Here is a 20250-nt window from a genome sequence, read left to right on the forward strand (position 1 = left end):
CATTAACAAACTTTGAAGGGTACCCTCATGCTACGGTGCAGTTCCAACTCATACTTACCTGACGGGGAAGTAAAGACTGATCAATGAGGGTTTTCTTCCAGAGTGAGGCTCTTGCATTGCACTACGCTTGGGCTGACCTCTGCGATTACTGCAAACGTCAGTAACTCGACCGTACAATTTCTGGTAGTGGGGGCCTGCGTCCGCGCTCGCCCCCTCCTTAAGTCAAAATGAATGAGCTTAGAAAAGTTGCGCGGCCAAATGTCGGTGGTGACTTAAACGCTAAGGTAAAACCTCGCTTGGCTGTTACGAAACGTGATTGCGATATAAGTCCTCGGAAGGCGGCGGAATTTTATTTTATTTGCCATTCCGTCAGGGTTATTGGATGATCGGCAATAGATCGAGTTTGTATGCATTTGAAAGCTCTTTTTTCTCGTACTATCACCTGAAAATGTCGTAGGAAAATGTCATAGGAAACACTTTCAACAACCGCCACGTTCCTTAATTGTTATAACAAGAAATATATCACAGCACCATTGAAATGAAAAGGCAACAAATGAAAATGAAAAGCCTACGACACCGGGAGTTCCCAGGCGGTCCCCCATCCAAGTACTATCCCGGCCCGACGATGCTTAACTTCCGTGATCAGACGAGAACGGGTGTGTTCATCGTGGTATGGCCGTAGACATTAGTAGGGGCAAATACGTGCAATTTATTTTGACGTTGTGATCAAATTTTTTTATTTAATTTCTTTGAGTTACTTAGGACAAGGCGTATGCATGGATTATCTATTAGACTTTAAGGTTATAGTTTTGTGAAAAAAACAATGTTTTTTTAAAGATGTGTGGCTATAAAAATAGCCGTTGTTTTCTGAGTGTAGCGGTTTACTTCTTCTGTCCTTTGTCGTTCTTCTTTGGGAGTAAGACAGCTTGAATGTTTGGCAAAACACCACCAGCTGCAATGGTTACACCGCTCAAAAGTTTGTTTAATTCTTCATCATTACGAACAGCCAATTGTAAATGTCTTGGAATAATCCTAGCTTTTTTGTTGTCTCTTGCTGCGTTACCAGCCAACTCCAATATCTCAGCAGATAAATATTCCAAGACGGCTGCTAAGTAAACTGGTGCTCCAGATCCAATTCGGTTAGCATAGTGCCCTCTACGAAGGAATCTATGCACTCTACCGACTGGAAATTGAAGTCCAGCTCTTGAGGATCTTGTCTTGGCTTTAGCCTTAGCTTTTCCACCTTTTCCACGTCCAGACATAACTGCGATTTGATTTGTAAGTTAATACAAAAACGTACGAATATTTAACGTAAGTGTTAACGAAATAAACTTTACTCGTTTTTTCATCATAAAAATAGGATCGAAATCATGTTTTTTTAACCAATCATAATTAAGTATTAAACAAAAGATTTTTTTTTTAACCAATTAAATTGCGTATCGGCGTTTTCGGATCGAATTCGATCCGATTTTTTTACTTATAAACAAAAAGTTTTGACTTGCAGTTTAATGCTTATTTACAAGTTAAGTAGCAAAAATTTTTAACCATGTCTGACGCAGCAGCTAAAGGAGGAAAACAGGCACCTAAAGTAGCCAAGAAAGGTGAAAAAAGAGCCGGCAAAAAAGGAGGAAAGATTGGTGGAACTGGTGAAAAGAAACGCAAGAGAAAGAGAAAGGAAAGTTATGCTATTTACATCTACAATGTTTTGAAACAAGTTCACCCAGATGTCGGAGTTTCAAGCAAAGCTATGAGCATCATGAACTCATTTGTCAACGACATCTTTGAGCGCATTGCTTCCGAAGCTTCGCGTTTGGCTCTTCAAAACAAAAAGTCGACCATCTCTTCTCGTGAAATTCAAACCGCAGTACGTCTTCTCTTGCCTGGAGAACTTGCAAAACACGCAGTCAGTGAAGGAACAAAAGCCGTCACAAAATACACAAGCAGCAAGTAAACCAACGTCTACCAAACACAAACGGTCTTTTTTAAGACCACACATCTTTAAAAAAACATTTACTTGGCGTCACTACAAGTTAACCGAAGTTAATAAAACTTCTAAATAATGTGCTTAAGAACACTAGCCTACATTTAAAATACTTCCCCATGTGTGTGTGTGGATTAGCTTCACTTTTCATACGTATTATTAGCTGTACTTGCAGAAAAGACAAGTACATTGATCCATGTTATTGCTTACATTTAACTTAACCCAGCTTTTCACGGAAACACTCCCAGGCAAATTAACCCTACAAAGTATTTCTAAATTTTTTTTGTGTCATATATGACATAGTATCGTATAGCAATAAATGTAACTGTGACAAGACTTTACACATTGTGTAATTTGGAAGCGTGCACAAAGTAATGTTTTAAAAGATTTGTGGCTATAAAAATAGCCGTTTTTGTTGAGCAATGACAACGCTTAACCTCCGAATCCGTAAAGAGTTCTTCCTTGACGTTTTAAGGCATAAACAACATCCATAGCGGTAACGGTCTTGCGTTTAGCGTGCTCTGTGTAGGTTACAGCATCACGAATAACATTCTCTAAGAAAACCTTCAGTACACCTCTGGTTTCCTCATAGATAAGGCCAGAGATACGTTTGACACCACCTCGTCGAGCAAGACGTCGAATAGCAGGTTTTGTGATTCCCTGAATGTTATCACGAAGAATTTTTCGGTGACGTTTAGCACCTCCTTTTCCCAATCCTTTACCTCCTTTTCCGCGTCCAGACATATTGATATAGTTGCGTACAGAACGAGTACAAAAACAACGTTTGAGTTAACAGAATTCAGACAGCTTTAAAAAGAGGCCATAAAATTACCTACTGCTCGTGGAAACACCCTAATTAACCAATAGAGTTGCGTCATTACAAAATGTTCCGAACATTTTGTACATTTTTTTAAGTAAAACTGTAGTTTTTTTAAAAATTCGTGGTCTTAATGTTTCAGTAAGGCAATAAATTTGGCATCGTTGGAATTCGCCAAACCTTCTGCTACTTACTAAAAAAAAAAAAAGTCAAAAGCTTTTGTGTATCAGAAGATACAGCCGTTTTCCCGTAGCCAAAAAACACAGATTTTATAAAAATGTTAAAGTAATGAGCGTAATGTCATTATGCAGCCAATCAGAAATTACTTTCTTAGCACCAATCAAATGGTTTGTTTTGAACCTTAGCTGTCAATCAATATGAGAAATAAAACTTTGGCGCGATAGTGCATTTTAGACCGTCTTGTGTATCCGTACTACATCGACTTCTTAAAATATGGCTCGTACAAAGCAAACTGCACGTAAATCTACTGGAGGAAAGGCTCCACGAAAACAACTCGCCACTAAAGCTGCGAGGAAAAGCGCACCAGCTACTGGAGGAGTGAAAAAACCACATCGTTACAGACCTGGTACAGTTGCTCTCAGAGAAATCAGAAGATACCAGAAGTCAACCGAGCTCTTGATCCGCAAGTTGCCTTTCCAGCGTCTTGTGCGAGAAATTGCTCAGGACTTCAAAACAGATCTGCGATTCCAGAGCACAGCCGTTATGGCTCTGCAAGAGGCTTCTGAAGCGTACCTTGTTGGCTTGTTCGAGGATACTAACTTGTGTGCCATTCACGCAAAACGAGTTACAATCATGCCTAAAGACATCCAGTTGGCAAGAAGAATTCGTGGGGAACGTGCCTAAGCATCTTACCAAACAAAAAACGGCTATTTTTATAGCCACACATCCATAAAAAATATTACGGCTAGCTTTTTATATCAAACTTTGTTCTGCTTTCTGTTTAAATTTTATGCTACATAAAAATTTTATGCTACATAAAGTTTGACAATGTTAAAAATATGAAGGGCAAGAAAAGTAAAAGCAAGAAAATAAGAAATTTAAAAACGAAAATACTTAAACTTAGGGAATCTAATCTTAAAATTACTCTTTTTTAACTGTTTAAGTGACTTAAACAAGTTTAACTTTGTACCAAGATAATGTTTTTTTGTAAATGTGTGGCTATAAAAATAGCCGTTTGTTAATGTAATAGCCAGATACACACAAATTATTTTTTTGCGGTCTTCTTTGCTGCCTTTTTGGGAGTCTTTTTGACCTTCTTTGCTGCAGGTTTTTTAGCAACAGGCTTCTTTGTGGGTTTCTTAGCTGCTGGTTTCTTAGCCGAGGCTTTCTTTGTGGCAGGCTTCTTTGCTGCTTTCTTTGGCGTGCTCTTCTTTGCTGGCTTCTTTTTTGGTGTACTTTTCTTTGCAGTAGGCTTCTTTGCCGTTGGCTTTTTTGCTGCGGCCTTTTTCTTAGGTTTTTCTTTTTTTACCTGACCTAGCTTGAATGATCCAGAAGCACCAGTGCCTTTAGTTTGAATCAAATCGCCTGATGTTACTCCTCGTTTAAGAGCCATTTTCAGATGATGATCTGAGTTTTCAGCAACTTTGTAATTTGCATGAATATATTTTGTAATAGCTTGGCGAGATGAACCACCGCGTTCCTTTAGGGTAGCGATAGCAGCCTTGATCATGTCCACATATTTAGGGTGATCAGCTGTCTTCTTTGCAGCAGGTTTCTTCTTGGGTGCGATTTTCTTTGGAGAAGCTGCTTCACTCATTTTTAATGTTTTCTTACAACAATCCAACGATAAACGATGCTTGTTATCACAGTAGAAGTATACTAAACATTACCGTGTAAATGAGATATAATTTAAGACGGTGCGAAGTATGCGGACGTAAAAGTACCACTCCCGGGAATTGATTTGGCGCGAAAACAGAAATGTGTGTTTCTGTACATCGTATAATGTCCGTTTTGGGTGCCGCGACTATGCGAAAGCATGTTAATTTTTATTTGTAGCACGACGCAATAGTCTGAAAGAGAAGCTGCTGGAGTTTGAGGTCTTCAGCATTACATCTACTCTGTTAATTTGGGCTTCTTCCGCGCCCGTGTTAGGATTTTCATAAAGCGTTCTTTGGTTTGCGTTGCGTATGTCGGCCTACATCATCGACACGGCCTGTTTCCGGCTATTAGGAGCAATTCATATATTGGGCACTGCGTTTCGACTTTTTTATTAGACCACAGTAAAAAAATTCACTCACAGAAGTCCCTTTCTTTCATGGCTACAAACACGAAGAATTCTGTCGTAAGTAAAACGAATGCGCAAGCCAAAATAACGATGGGGCGAAGTCATAAGCATGGCCCTGTGGCCCAATGGATAAGGCATCTGACTACGAATCAGGGGATTCCAGGTTCGACTCCTGGCAGGGTCGCACTGTCGCATTTCGGCTGCATGGTCTACTGTGTAACGCGCGCGCACGTTCTGGCGTAATGCGTTGATAAACGGAATGTACGCAGTCATATTGGAAAGTAATATCACGCACTTAGTATCGTCGCCTTTGTTAGCATTCATGTAAGTTACCATCCACTCGCTACAGTCGCTCTCCATCCTACGGCTAAATCAACAGCCGTGATTTTTACTATGTCGCCGTCCATCCGTACGCGGTGACAGTTGTAAGCTTTACAGTAACGTGACATGCTCCACAAGCAGTTACGGTGTGTGGACGATGCCTATCATGGCAACGCTTGTTCTTTATCGCTTCTCGGCCTAATGGCTAAGATCAAGTGTAGTATCTGTTCTTATCAGTTTAATATCTGGTAGGCCATTCTCTGAATGGTCAGTATATTAATCTGATTTTTGGCCTTGGGTCATGGAGGTGGATTCATTCACGCCGTGACCACGGGTTGCCTTGGTGTTGCACTATTACCGATGGCGGCCCACATAAGCAATAAAAGAATAATAGCAGTCCTCTTTCCGACGGCACTCTGCATAGTCTACGGCGGGAACAAAACGCGTACACTGGGGGAGAATACAGCCTATGCCCCGCGACACGGCAGTTTATAACACACTCAAGCCACAAGCATTAACAAACTTTGAAGGGTACCCTCATGCTACGGTGCAGTTCCAACTCATACTTACCTGACGGGGAAGTAAAGACTGATCAATGAGGGTTTTCTTCCAGAGTGAGGCTCTTGCATTGCACTACGCTTGGGCTGACCTCTGCGATTACTGCAAACGTCAGTAACTCGACCGTACAATTTCTGGTAGTGGGGGCCTGCGTCCGCGCTCGCCCCCTCCTTAAGTCAAAATGAATGAGCTTAGAAAAGTTGCGCGGCCAAATGTCGGTGGTGACTTAAACGCTAAGGTAAAACCTCGCTTGGCTGTTACGAAACGTGATTGCGATATAAGTCCTCGGAAGGCGGCGGAATTTTATTTTATTTGCCATTCCGTCAGGGTTATTGGATGATCGGCAATAGATCGAGTTTGTATGCATTTGAAAGCTCTTTTTTCTCGTACTATCACCTGAAAATGTCGTAGGAAAATGTCATAGGAAACACTTTCAACAACCGCCACGTTCCTTAATTGTTATAACAAGAAATATATCACAGCACCATTGAAATGAAAAGGCAACAAATGAAAATGAAAAGCCTACGACACCGGGAGTTCCCAGGCGGTCCCCCATCCAAGTACTATCCCGGCCCGACGATGCTTAACTTCCGTGATCAGACGAGAACGGGTGTGTTCATCGTGGTATGGCCGTAGACATTAGTAGGGGCAAATACGTGCAATTTATTTTGACGTTGTGATCAAATTTTTTTATTTAATTTCTTTGAGTTACTTAGGACAAGGCGTATGCATGGATTATCTATTAGACTTTAAGGTTATAGTTTTGTGAAAAAAACAATGTTTTTTTAAAGATGTGTGGCTATAAAAATAGCCGTTGTTTTCTGAGTGTAGCGGTTTACTTCTTCTGTCCTTTGTCGTTCTTCTTTGGGAGTAAGACAGCTTGAATGTTTGGCAAAACACCACCAGCTGCAATGGTTACACCGCTCAAAAGTTTGTTTAATTCTTCATCATTACGAACAGCCAATTGTAAATGTCTTGGAATAATCCTAGCTTTTTTGTTGTCTCTTGCTGCGTTACCAGCCAACTCCAATATCTCAGCAGATAAATATTCCAAGACGGCTGCTAAGTAAACTGGTGCTCCAGATCCAATTCGGTTAGCATAGTGCCCTCTACGAAGGAATCTATGCACTCTACCGACTGGAAATTGAAGTCCAGCTCTTGAGGATCTTGTCTTGGCTTTAGCCTTAGCTTTTCCACCTTTTCCACGTCCAGACATAACTGCGATTTGATTTGTAAGTTAATACAAAAACGTACGAATATTTAACGTAAGTGTTAACGAAATAAACTTTACTCGTTTTTTCATCATAAAAATAGGATCGAAATCATGTTTTTTTAACCAATCATAATTAAGTATTAAACAAAAGATTTTTTTTTTAACCAATTAAATTGCGTATCGGCGTTTTCGGATCGAATTCGATCCGATTTTTTTACTTATAAACAAAAAGTTTTGACTTGCAGTTTAATGCTTATTTACAAGTTAAGTAGCAAAAATTTTTAACCATGTCTGACGCAGCAGCTAAAGGAGGAAAACAGGCACCTAAAGTAGCCAAGAAAGGTGAAAAAAGAGCCGGCAAAAAAGGAGGAAAGATTGGTGGAACTGGTGAAAAGAAACGCAAGAGAAAGAGAAAGGAAAGTTATGCTATTTACATCTACAATGTTTTGAAACAAGTTCACCCAGATGTCGGAGTTTCAAGCAAAGCTATGAGCATCATGAACTCATTTGTCAACGACATCTTTGAGCGCATTGCTTCCGAAGCTTCGCGTTTGGCTCTTCAAAACAAAAAGTCGACCATCTCTTCTCGTGAAATTCAAACCGCAGTACGTCTTCTCTTGCCTGGAGAACTTGCAAAACACGCAGTCAGTGAAGGAACAAAAGCCGTCACAAAATACACAAGCAGCAAGTAAACCAACGTCTACCAAACACAAACGGTCTTTTTTAAGACCACACATCTTTAAAAAAACATTTACTTGGCGTCACTACAAGTTAACCGAAGTTAATAAAACTTCTAAATAATGTGCTTAAGAACACTAGCCTACATTTAAAATACTTCCCCATGTGTGTGTGTGGATTAGCTTCACTTTTCATACGTATTATTAGCTGTACTTGCAGAAAAGACAAGTACATTGATCCATGTTATTGCTTACATTTAACTTAACCCAGCTTTTCACGGAAACACTCCCAGGCAAATTAACCCTACAAAGTATTTCTAAATTTTTTTTGTGTCATATATGACATAGTATCGTATAGCAATAAATGTAACTGTGACAAGACTTTACACATTGTGTAATTTGGAAGCGTGCACAAAGTAATGTTTTAAAAGATTTGTGGCTATAAAAATAGCCGTTTTTGTTGAGCAATGACAACGCTTAACCTCCGAATCCGTAAAGAGTTCTTCCTTGACGTTTTAAGGCATAAACAACATCCATAGCGGTAACGGTCTTGCGTTTAGCGTGCTCTGTGTAGGTTACAGCATCACGAATAACATTCTCTAAGAAAACCTTCAGTACACCTCTGGTTTCCTCATAGATAAGGCCAGAGATACGTTTGACACCACCTCGTCGAGCAAGACGTCGAATAGCAGGTTTTGTGATTCCCTGAATGTTATCACGAAGAATTTTTCGGTGACGTTTAGCACCTCCTTTTCCCAATCCTTTACCTCCTTTTCCGCGTCCAGACATATTGATATAGTTGCGTACAGAACGAGTACAAAAACAACGTTTGAGTTAACAGAATTCAGACAGCTTTAAAAAGAGGCCATAAAATTACCTACTGCTCGTGGAAACACCCTAATTAACCAATAGAGTTGCGTCATTACAAAATGTTCCGAACATTTTGTACATTTTTTTAAGTAAAACTGTAGTTTTTTTAAAAATTCGTGGTCTTAATGTTTCAGTAAGGCAATAAATTTGGCATCGTTGGAATTCGCCAAACCTTCTGCTACTTACTAAAAAAAAAAAAAGTCAAAAGCTTTTGTGTATCAGAAGATACAGCCGTTTTCCCGTAGCCAAAAAACACAGATTTTATAAAAATGTTAAAGTAATGAGCGTAATGTCATTATGCAGCCAATCAGAAATTACTTTCTTAGCACCAATCAAATGGTTTGTTTTGAACCTTAGCTGTCAATCAATATGAGAAATAAAACTTTGGCGCGATAGTGCATTTTAGACCGTCTTGTGTATCCGTACTACATCGACTTCTTAAAATATGGCTCGTACAAAGCAAACTGCACGTAAATCTACTGGAGGAAAGGCTCCACGAAAACAACTCGCCACTAAAGCTGCGAGGAAAAGCGCACCAGCTACTGGAGGAGTGAAAAAACCACATCGTTACAGACCTGGTACAGTTGCTCTCAGAGAAATCAGAAGATACCAGAAGTCAACCGAGCTCTTGATCCGCAAGTTGCCTTTCCAGCGTCTTGTGCGAGAAATTGCTCAGGACTTCAAAACAGATCTGCGATTCCAGAGCACAGCCGTTATGGCTCTGCAAGAGGCTTCTGAAGCGTACCTTGTTGGCTTGTTCGAGGATACTAACTTGTGTGCCATTCACGCAAAACGAGTTACAATCATGCCTAAAGACATCCAGTTGGCAAGAAGAATTCGTGGGGAACGTGCCTAAGCATCTTACCAAACAAAAAACGGCTATTTTTATAGCCACACATCCATAAAAAATATTACGGCTAGCTTTTTATATCAAACTTTGTTCTGCTTTCTGTTTAAATTTTATGCTACATAAAAATTTTATGCTACATAAAGTTTGACAATGTTAAAAATATGAAGGGCAAGAAAAGTAAAAGCAAGAAAATAAGAAATTTAAAAACGAAAATACTTAAACTTAGGGAATCTAATCTTAAAATTACTCTTTTTTAACTGTTTAAGTGACTTAAACAAGTTTAACTTTGTACCAAGATAATGTTTTTTTGTAAATGTGTGGCTATAAAAATAGCCGTTTGTTAATGTAATAGCCAGATACACACAAATTATTTTTTTGCGGTCTTCTTTGCTGCCTTTTTGGGAGTCTTTTTGACCTTCTTTGCTGCAGGTTTTTTAGCAACAGGCTTCTTTGTGGGTTTCTTAGCTGCTGGTTTCTTAGCCGAGGCTTTCTTTGTGGCAGGCTTCTTTGCTGCTTTCTTTGGCGTGCTCTTCTTTGCTGGCTTCTTTTTTGGTGTACTTTTCTTTGCAGTAGGCTTCTTTGCCGTTGGCTTTTTTGCTGCGGCCTTTTTCTTAGGTTTTTCTTTTTTTACCTGACCTAGCTTGAATGATCCAGAAGCACCAGTGCCTTTAGTTTGAATCAAATCGCCTGATGTTACTCCTCGTTTAAGAGCCATTTTCAGATGATGATCTGAGTTTTCAGCAACTTTGTAATTTGCATGAATATATTTTGTAATAGCTTGGCGAGATGAACCACCGCGTTCCTTTAGGGTAGCGATAGCAGCCTTGATCATGTCCACATATTTAGGGTGATCAGCTGTCTTCTTTGCAGCAGGTTTCTTCTTGGGTGCGATTTTCTTTGGAGAAGCTGCTTCACTCATTTTTAATGATTTCTTACAACAATCCAACGATAAACGATGCTTGTTATCACAGTAGAAGTATACTAAACATTACCGTGTAAATGAGATATAATTTAAGACGGTGCGAAGTATGCGGACGTAAAAGTACCACTCCCGGGAATTGATTTGGCGCGAAAACAGAAATGTGTGTTTCTGTACATCGTATAATGTCCGTTTTGGGTGCCGCGACTATGCGAAAGCATGTTAATTTTTATTTGTAGCACGACGCAATAGTCTGAAAGAGAAGCTGCTGGAGTTTGAGGTCTTCAGCATTACATCTACTCTGTTAATTTGGGCTTCTTCCGCGCCCGTGTTAGGATTTTCATAAAGCGTTCTTTGGTTTGCGTTGCGTATGTCGGCCTACATCATCGACACGGCCTGTTTCCGGCTATTAGGAGCAATTCATATATTGGGCACTGCGTTTCGACTTTTTTATTAGACCACAGTAAAAAAATTCACTCACAGAAGTCCCTTTCTTTCATGGCTACAAACACGAAGAATTCTGTCGTAAGTAAAACGAATGCGCAAGCCAAAATAACGATGGGGCGAAGTCATAAGCATGGCCCTGTGGCCCAATGGATAAGGCATCTGACTACGAATCAGGGGATTCCAGGTTCGACTCCTGGCAGGGTCGCACTGTCGCATTTCGGCTGCATGGTCTACTGTGTAACGCGCGCGCACGTTCTGGCGTAATGCGTTGATAAACGGAATGTACGCAGTCATATTGGAAAGTAATATCACGCACTTAGTATCGTCGCCTTTGTTAGCATTCATGTAAGTTACCATCCACTCGCTACAGTCGCTCTCCATCCTACGGCTAAATCAACAGCCGTGATTTTTACTATGTCGCCGTCCATCCGTACGCGGTGACAGTTGTAAGCTTTACAGTAACGTGACATGCTCCACAAGCAGTTACGGTGTGTGGACGATGCCTATCATGGCAACGCTTGTTCTTTATCGCTTCTCGGCCTAATGGCTAAGATCAAGTGTAGTATCTGTTCTTATCAGTTTAATATCTGGTAGGCCATTCTCTGAATGGTCAGTATATTAATCTGATTTTTGGCCTTGGGTCATGGAGGTGGATTCATTCACGCCGTGACCACGGGTTGCCTTGGTGTTGCACTATTACCGATGGCGGCCCACATAAGCAATAAAAGAATAATAGCAGTCCTCTTTCCGACGGCACTCTGCATAGTCTACGGCGGGAACAAAACGCGTACACTGGGGGAGAATACAGCCTATGCCCCGCGACACGGCAGTTTATAACACACTCAAGCCACAAGCATTAACAAACTTTGAAGGGTACCCTCATGCTACGGTGCAGTTCCAACTCATACTTACCTGACGGGGAAGTAAAGACTGATCAATGAGGGTTTTCTTCCAGAGTGAGGCTCTTGCATTGCACTACGCTTGGGCTGACCTCTGCGATTACTGCAAACGTCAGTAACTCGACCGTACAATTTCTGGTAGTGGGGGCCTGCGTCCGCGCTCGCCCCCTCCTTAAGTCAAAATGAATGAGCTTAGAAAAGTTGCGCGGCCAAATGTCGGTGGTGACTTAAACGCTAAGGTAAAACCTCGCTTGGCTGTTACGAAACGTGATTGCGATATAAGTCCTCGGAAGGCGGCGGAATTTTATTTTATTTGCCATTCCGTCAGGGTTATTGGATGATCGGCAATAGATCGAGTTTGTATGCATTTGAAAGCTCTTTTTTCTCGTACTATCACCTGAAAATGTCGTAGGAAAATGTCATAGGAAACACTTTCAACAACCGCCACGTTCCTTAATTGTTATAACAAGAAATATATCACAGCACCATTGAAATGAAAAGGCAACAAATGAAAATGAAAAGCCTACGACACCGGGAGTTCCCAGGCGGTCCCCCATCCAAGTACTATCCCGGCCCGACGATGCTTAACTTCCGTGATCAGACGAGAACGGGTGTGTTCATCGTGGTATGGCCGTAGACATTAGTAGGGGCAAATACGTGCAATTTATTTTGACGTTGTGATCAAATTTTTTTATTTAATTTCTTTGAGTTACTTAGGACAAGGCGTATGCATGGATTATCTATTAGACTTTAAGGTTATAGTTTTGTGAAAAAAACAATGTTTTTTTAAAGATGTGTGGCTATAAAAATAGCCGTTGTTTTCTGAGTGTAGCGGTTTACTTCTTCTGTCCTTTGTCGTTCTTCTTTGGGAGTAAGACAGCTTGAATGTTTGGCAAAACACCACCAGCTGCAATGGTTACACCGCTCAAAAGTTTGTTTAATTCTTCATCATTACGAACAGCCAATTGTAAATGTCTTGGAATAATCCTAGCTTTTTTGTTGTCTCTTGCTGCGTTACCAGCCAACTCCAATATCTCAGCAGATAAATATTCCAAGACGGCTGCTAAGTAAACTGGTGCTCCAGATCCAATTCGGTTAGCATAGTGCCCTCTACGAAGGAATCTATGCACTCTACCGACTGGAAATTGAAGTCCAGCTCTTGAGGATCTTGTCTTGGCTTTAGCCTTAGCTTTTCCACCTTTTCCACGTCCAGACATAACTGCGATTTGATTTGTAAGTTAATACAAAAACGTACGAATATTTAACGTAAGTGTTAACGAAATAAACTTTACTCGTTTTTTCATCATAAAAATAGGATCGAAATCATGTTTTTTTAACCAATCATAATTAAGTATTAAACAAAAGATTTTTTTTTTAACCAATTAAATTGCGTATCGGCGTTTTCGGATCGAATTCGATCCGATTTTTTTACTTATAAACAAAAAGTTTTGACTTGCAGTTTAATGCTTATTTACAAGTTAAGTAGCAAAAATTTTTAACCATGTCTGACGCAGCAGCTAAAGGAGGAAAACAGGCACCTAAAGTAGCCAAGAAAGGTGAAAAAAGAGCCGGCAAAAAAGGAGGAAAGATTGGTGGAACTGGTGAAAAGAAACGCAAGAGAAAGAGAAAGGAAAGTTATGCTATTTACATCTACAATGTTTTGAAACAAGTTCACCCAGATGTCGGAGTTTCAAGCAAAGCTATGAGCATCATGAACTCATTTGTCAACGACATCTTTGAGCGCATTGCTTCCGAAGCTTCGCGTTTGGCTCTTCAAAACAAAAAGTCGACCATCTCTTCTCGTGAAATTCAAACCGCAGTACGTCTTCTCTTGCCTGGAGAACTTGCAAAACACGCAGTCAGTGAAGGAACAAAAGCCGTCACAAAATACACAAGCAGCAAGTAAACCAACGTCTACCAAACACAAACGGTCTTTTTTAAGACCACACATCTTTAAAAAAACATTTACTTGGCGTCACTACAAGTTAACCGAAGTTAATAAAACTTCTAAATAATGTGCTTAAGAACACTAGCCTACATTTAAAATACTTCCCCATGTGTGTGTGTGGATTAGCTTCACTTTTCATACGTATTATTAGCTGTACTTGCAGAAAAGACAAGTACATTGATCCATGTTATTGCTTACATTTAACTTAACCCAGCTTTTCACGGAAACACTCCCAGGCAAATTAACCCTACAAAGTATTTCTAAATTTTTTTTGTGTCATATATGACATAGTATCGTATAGCAATAAATGTAACTGTGACAAGACTTTACACATTGTGTAATTTGGAAGCGTGCACAAAGTAATGTTTTAAAAGATTTGTGGCTATAAAAATAGCCGTTTTTGTTGAGCAATGACAACGCTTAACCTCCGAATCCGTAAAGAGTTCTTCCTTGACGTTTTAAGGCATAAACAACATCCATAGCGGTAACGGTCTTGCGTTTAGCGTGCTCTGTGTAGGTTACAGCATCACGAATAACATTCTCTAAGAAAACCTTCAGTACACCTCTGGTTTCCTCATAGATAAGGCCAGAGATACGTTTGACACCACCTCGTCGAGCAAGACGTCGAATAGCAGGTTTTGTGATTCCCTGAATGTTATCACGAAGAATTTTTCGGTGACGTTTAGCACCTCCTTTTCCCAATCCTTTACCTCCTTTTCCGCGTCCAGACATATTGATATAGTTGCGTACAGAACGAGTACAAAAACAACGTTTGAGTTAACAGAATTCAGACAGCTTTAAAAAGAGGCCATAAAATTACCTACTGCTCGTGGAAACACCCTAATTAACCAATAGAGTTGCGTCATTACAAAATGTTCCGAACATTTTGTACATTTTTTTAAGTAAAACTGTAGTTTTTTTAAAAATTCGTGGTCTTAATGTTTCAGTAAGGCAATAAATTTGGCATCGTTGGAATTCGCCAAACCTTCTGCTACTTACTAAAAAAAAAAAAAGTCAAAAGCTTTTGTGTATCAGAAGATACAGCCGTTTTCCCGTAGCCAAAAAACACAGATTTTATAAAAATGTTAAAGTAATGAGCGTAATGTCATTATGCAGCCAATCAGAAATTACTTTCTTAGCACCAATCAAATGGTTTGTTTTGAACCTTAGCTGTCAATCAATATGAGAAATAAAACTTTGGCGCGATAGTGCATTTTAGACCGTCTTGTGTATCCGTACTACATCGACTTCTTAAAATATGGCTCGTACAAAGCAAACTGCACGTAAATCTACTGGAGGAAAGGCTCCACGAAAACAACTCGCCACTAAAGCTGCGAGGAAAAGCGCACCAGCTACTGGAGGAGTGAAAAAACCACATCGTTACAGACCTGGTACAGTTGCTCTCAGAGAAATCAGAAGATACCAGAAGTCAACCGAGCTCTTGATCCGCAAGTTGCCTTTCCAGCGTCTTGTGCGAGAAATTGCTCAGGACTTCAAAACAGATCTGCGATTCCAGAGCACAGCCGTTATGGCTCTGCAAGAGGCTTCTGAAGCGTACCTTGTTGGCTTGTTCGAGGATACTAACTTGTGTGCCATTCACGCAAAACGAGTTACAATCATGCCTAAAGACATCCAGTTGGCAAGAAGAATTCGTGGGGAACGTGCCTAAGCATCTTACCAAACAAAAAACGGCTATTTTTATAGCCACACATCCATAAAAAATATTACGGCTAGCTTTTTATATCAAACTTTGTTCTGCTTTCTGTTTAAATTTTATGCTACATAAAAATTTTATGCTACATAAAGTTTGACAATGTTAAAAATATGAAGGGCAAGAAAAGTAAAAGCAAGAAAATAAGAAATTTAAAAACGAAAATACTTAAACTTAGGGAATCTAATCTTAAAATTACTCTTTTTTAACTGTTTAAGTGACTTAAACAAGTTTAACTTTGTACCAAGATAATGTTTTTTTGTAAATGTGTGGCTATAAAAATAGCCGTTTGTTAATGTAATAGCCAGATACACACAAATTATTTTTTTGCGGTCTTCTTTGCTGCCTTTTTGGGAGTCTTTTTGACCTTCTTTGCTGCAGGTTTTTTAGCAACAGGCTTCTTTGTGGGTTTCTTAGCTGCTGGTTTCTTAGCCGAGGCTTTCTTTGTGGCAGGCTTCTTTGCTGCTTTCTTTGGCGTGCTCTTCTTTGCTGGCTTCTTTTTTGGTGTACTTTTCTTTGCAGTAGGCTTCTTTGCCGTTGGCTTTTTTGCTGCGGCCTTTTTCTTAGGTTTTTCTTTTTTTACCTGACCTAGCTTGAATGATCCAGAAGCACCAGTGCCTTTAGTTTGAATCAAATCGCCTGATGTTACTCCTCGTTTAAGAGCCATTTTCAGATGATGATCTGAGTTTTCAGCAACTTTGTAATTTGCATGAATATATTTTGTAATAGCTTGGCGAGATGAACCACCGCGTTCCTTTAGGGTAGCGATAGCAGCCTTGATCATGTCCACATATTTAGGGTGATCAGCTGTCTTCTTTGCAGCAGGTTTCTTCTTGGGTGCGATTTTCTTTGGAGAAGCTGCTTCACTCATTTTTAATGTTTTCTTACAACAATCCAACGATAAACGATGCTTGTTATCACAGTAGAAGTATACTAAACATTACCGTGTAAATGAGATATAATTTAAGACGGTGCGAAGTATGCGGACGTAAAAGTACCACTCCCGGGAATTGATTTGGCGCGAAAACAGAAATGTGTGTTTCTGTACATCGTATAATGTCCGTTTTGGGTGCCGCGACTATGCGAAAGCATGTTAATTTTTATTTGTAGCACGACGCAATAGTCTGAAAGAGAAGCTGCTGGAGTTTGAGGTCTTCAGCATTACATCTACTCTGTTAATTTGGGCTTCTTCCGCGCCCGTGTTAGGATTTTCATAAAGCGTTCTTTGGTTTGCGTTGCGTATGTCGGCCTACATCATCGACACGGCCTGTTTCCGGCTATTAGGAGCAATTCATATATTGGGCACTGCGTTTCGACTTTTTTATTAGACCACAGTAAAAAAATTCACTCACAGAAGTCCCTTTCTTTCATGGCTACAAACACGAAGAATTCTGTCGTAAGTAAAACGAATGCGCAAGCCAAAATAACGATGGGGCGAAGTCATAAGCATGGCCCTGTGGCCCAATGGATAAGGCATCTGACTACGAATCAGGGGATTCCAGGTTCGACTCCTGGCAGGGTCGCACTGTCGCATTTCGGCTGCATGGTCTACTGTGTAACGCGCGCGCACGTTCTGGCGTAATGCGTTGATAAACGGAATGTACGCAGTCATATTGGAAAGTAATATCACGCACTTAGTATCGTCGCCTTTGTTAGCATTCATGTAAGTTACCATCCACTCGCTACAGTCGCTCTCCATCCTACGGCTAAATCAACAGCCGTGATTTTTACTATGTCGCCGTCCATCCGTACGCGGTGACAGTTGTAAGCTTTACAGTAACGTGACATGCTCCACAAGCAGTTACGGTGTGTGGACGATGCCTATCATGGCAACGCTTGTTCTTTATCGCTTCTCGGCCTAATGGCTAAGATCAAGTGTAGTATCTGTTCTTATCAGTTTAATATCTGGTAGGCCATTCTCTGAATGGTCAGTATATTAATCTGATTTTTGGCCTTGGGTCATGGAGGTGGATTCATTCACGCCGTGACCACGGGTTGCCTTGGTGTTGCACTATTACCGATGGCGGCCCACATAAGCAATAAAAGAATAATAGCAGTCCTCTTTCCGACGGCACTCTGCATAGTCTACGGCGGGAACAAAACGCGTACACTGGGGGAGAATACAGCCTATGCCCCGCGACACGGCAGTTTATAACACACTCAAGCCACAAGCATTAACAAACTTTGAAGGGTACCCTCATGCTACGGTGCAGTTCCAACTCATACTTACCTGACGGGGAAGTAAAGACTGATCAATGAGGGTTTTCTTCCAGAGTGAGGCTCTTGCATTGCACTACGCTTGGGCTGACCTCTGCGATTACTGCAAACGTCAGTAACTCGACCGTACAATTTCTGGTAGTGGGGGCCTGCGTCCGCGCTCGCCCCCTCCTTAAGTCAAAATGAATGAGCTTAGAAAAGTTGCGCGGCCAAATGTCGGTGGTGACTTAAACGCTAAGGTAAAACCTCGCTTGGCTGTTACGAAACGTGATTGCGATATAAGTCCTCGGAAGGCGGCGGAATTTTATTTTATTTGCCATTCCGTCAGGGTTATTGGATGATCGGCAATAGATCGAGTTTGTATGCATTTGAAAGCTCTTTTTTCTCGTACTATCACCTGAAAATGTCGTAGGAAAATGTCATAGGAAACACTTTCAACAACCGCCACGTTCCTTAATTGTTATAACAAGAAATATATCACAGCACCATTGAAATGAAAAGGCAACAAATGAAAATGAAAAGCCTACGACACCGGGAGTTCCCAGGCGGTCCCCCATCCAAGTACTATCCCGGCCCGACGATGCTTAACTTCCGTGATCAGACGAGAACGGGTGTGTTCATCGTGGTATGGCCGTAGACATTAGTAGGGGCAAATACGTGCAATTTATTTTGACGTTGTGATCAAATTTTTTTATTTAATTTCTTTGAGTTACTTAGGACAAGGCGTATGCATGGATTATCTATTAGACTTTAAGGTTATAGTTTTGTGAAAAAAACAATGTTTTTTTAAAGATGTGTGGCTATAAAAATAGCCGTTGTTTTCTGAGTGTAGCGGTTTACTTCTTCTGTCCTTTGTCGTTCTTCTTTGGGAGTAAGACAGCTTGAATGTTTGGCAAAACACCACCAGCTGCAATGGTTACACCGCTCAAAAGTTTGTTTAATTCTTCATCATTACGAACAGCCAATTGTAAATGTCTTGGAATAATCCTAGCTTTTTTGTTGTCTCTTGCTGCGTTACCAGCCAACTCCAATATCTCAGCAGATAAATATTCCAAGACGGCTGCTAAGTAAACTGGTGCTCCAGATCCAATTCGGTTAGCATAGTGCCCTCTACGAAGGAATCTATGCACTCTACCGACTGGAAATTGAAGTCCAGCTCTTGAGGATCTTGTCTTGGCTTTAGCCTTAGCTTTTCCACCTTTTCCACGTCCAGACATAACTGCGATTTGATTTGTAAGTTAATACAAAAACGTACGAATATTTAACGTAAGTGTTAACGAAATAAACTTTACTCGTTTTTTCATCATAAAAATAGGATCGAAATCATGTTTTTTTAACCAATCATAATTAAGTATTAAACAAAAGATTTTTTTTTTAACCAATTAAATTGCGTATCGGCGTTTTCGGATCGAATTCGATCCGATTTTTTTACTTATAAACAAAAAGTTTTGACTTGCAGTTTAATGCTTATTTACAAGTTAAGTAGCAAAAATTTTTAACCATGTCTGACGCAGCAGCTAAAGGAGGAAAACAGGCACCTAAAGTAGCCAAGAAAGGTGAAAAAAGAGCCGGCAAAAAAGGAGGAAAGATTGGTGGAACTGGTGAAAAGAAACGCAAGAGAAAGAGAAAGGAAAGTTATGCTATTTACATCTACAATGTTTTGAAACAAGTTCACCCAGATGTCGGAGTTTCAAGCAAAGCTATGAGCATCATGAACTCATTTGTCAACGACATCTTTGAGCGCATTGCTTCCGAAGCTTCGCGTTTGGCTCTTCAAAACAAAAAGTCGACCATCTCTTCTCGTGAAATTCAAACCGCAGTACGTCTTCTCTTGCCTGGAGAACTTGCAAAACACGCAGTCAGTGAAGGAACAAAAGCCGTCACAAAATACACAAGCAGCAAGTAAACCAACGTCTACCAAACACAAACGGTCTTTTTTAAGACCACACATCTTTAAAAAAACATTTACTTGGCGTCACTACAAGTTAACCGAAGTTAATAAAACTTCTAAATAATGTGCTTAAGAACACTAGCCTACATTTAAAATACTTCCCCATGTGTGTGTGTGGATTAGCTTCACTTTTCATACGTATTATTAGCTGTACTTGCAGAAAAGACAAGTACATTGATCCATGTTATTGCTTACATTTAACTTAACCCAGCTTTTCACGGAAACACTCCCAGGCAAATTAACCCTACAAAGTATTTCTAAATTTTTTTTGTGTCATATATGACATAGTATCGTATAGCAATAAATGTAACTGTGACAAGACTTTACACATTGTGTAATTTGGAAGCGTGCACAAAGTAATGTTTTAAAAGATTTGTGGCTATAAAAATAGCCGTTTTTGTTGAGCAATGACAACGCTTAACCTCCGAATCCGTAAAGAGTTCTTCCTTGACGTTTTAAGGCATAAACAACATCCATAGCGGTAACGGTCTTGCGTTTAGCGTGCTCTGTGTAGGTTACAGCATCACGAATAACATTCTCTAAGAAAACCTTCAGTACACCTCTGGTTTCCTCATAGATAAGGCCAGAGAAACGTTTGACACCACCTCGTCGAGCAAGACGTCGAA

General features: G+C 40.2%; 11 non-coding genes across 11 annotated transcripts; 7 read left to right on the plus strand and 4 right to left on the minus strand.

Moving 5' to 3' along the window:
* The first annotated feature begins 50 nt into the window (after nucleotides 1–50).
* Nucleotides 51–215, plus strand: LOC130659909 (U1 spliceosomal RNA). The gene has a single exon (XR_008987113.1). It is a non-coding gene; the product is annotated as a U1 spliceosomal RNA (small nuclear RNA).
* A 350-nt stretch (nucleotides 216–565) lies between these two features.
* Nucleotides 566–684, minus strand: LOC130661643 (5S ribosomal RNA). Its single transcript, XR_008988821.1, has one exon. It is a non-coding gene; the product is annotated as a 5S ribosomal RNA (ribosomal RNA).
* Nucleotides 685–5549: 4865 nt separating this feature from the next.
* LOC130660959 (U2 spliceosomal RNA) lies at nucleotides 5550–5741 on the plus strand. The gene has a single exon (XR_008988155.1). It is a non-coding gene; the product is annotated as a U2 spliceosomal RNA (small nuclear RNA).
* A 185-nt stretch (nucleotides 5742–5926) lies between these two features.
* On the plus strand, nucleotides 5927–6091 carry LOC130659911 (U1 spliceosomal RNA). Its single transcript, XR_008987114.1, has one exon. It is a non-coding gene; the product is annotated as a U1 spliceosomal RNA (small nuclear RNA).
* Nucleotides 6092–6441: 350 nt separating this feature from the next.
* Nucleotides 6442–6560, minus strand: LOC130661644 (5S ribosomal RNA). Its single transcript, XR_008988822.1, has one exon. It is a non-coding gene; the product is annotated as a 5S ribosomal RNA (ribosomal RNA).
* Nucleotides 6561–11425: 4865 nt separating this feature from the next.
* Nucleotides 11426–11617, plus strand: LOC130660960 (U2 spliceosomal RNA). Its single transcript, XR_008988156.1, has one exon. It is a non-coding gene; the product is annotated as a U2 spliceosomal RNA (small nuclear RNA).
* Nucleotides 11618–11802: 185 nt separating this feature from the next.
* Nucleotides 11803–11967, plus strand: LOC130659912 (U1 spliceosomal RNA). Its single transcript, XR_008987115.1, has one exon. It is a non-coding gene; the product is annotated as a U1 spliceosomal RNA (small nuclear RNA).
* A 350-nt stretch (nucleotides 11968–12317) lies between these two features.
* Nucleotides 12318–12436, minus strand: LOC130661645 (5S ribosomal RNA). The gene has a single exon (XR_008988823.1). It is a non-coding gene; the product is annotated as a 5S ribosomal RNA (ribosomal RNA).
* Nucleotides 12437–17301: 4865 nt separating this feature from the next.
* Nucleotides 17302–17493, plus strand: LOC130660961 (U2 spliceosomal RNA). The gene has a single exon (XR_008988157.1). It is a non-coding gene; the product is annotated as a U2 spliceosomal RNA (small nuclear RNA).
* Nucleotides 17494–17678: 185 nt separating this feature from the next.
* On the plus strand, nucleotides 17679–17843 carry LOC130659913 (U1 spliceosomal RNA). Its single transcript, XR_008987116.1, has one exon. It is a non-coding gene; the product is annotated as a U1 spliceosomal RNA (small nuclear RNA).
* A 350-nt stretch (nucleotides 17844–18193) lies between these two features.
* Nucleotides 18194–18312, minus strand: LOC130661646 (5S ribosomal RNA). Its single transcript, XR_008988824.1, has one exon. It is a non-coding gene; the product is annotated as a 5S ribosomal RNA (ribosomal RNA).
* Nucleotides 18313–20250: the final 1938 nt, after the last annotated feature.

This window comes from Hydractinia symbiolongicarpus, chromosome 9 (assembly GCF_029227915.1).
Source record: "Hydractinia symbiolongicarpus strain clone_291-10 chromosome 9, HSymV2.1, whole genome shotgun sequence".
NCBI classification, from domain to species: domain Eukaryota; kingdom Metazoa; phylum Cnidaria; class Hydrozoa; order Anthoathecata; family Hydractiniidae; genus Hydractinia; species Hydractinia symbiolongicarpus.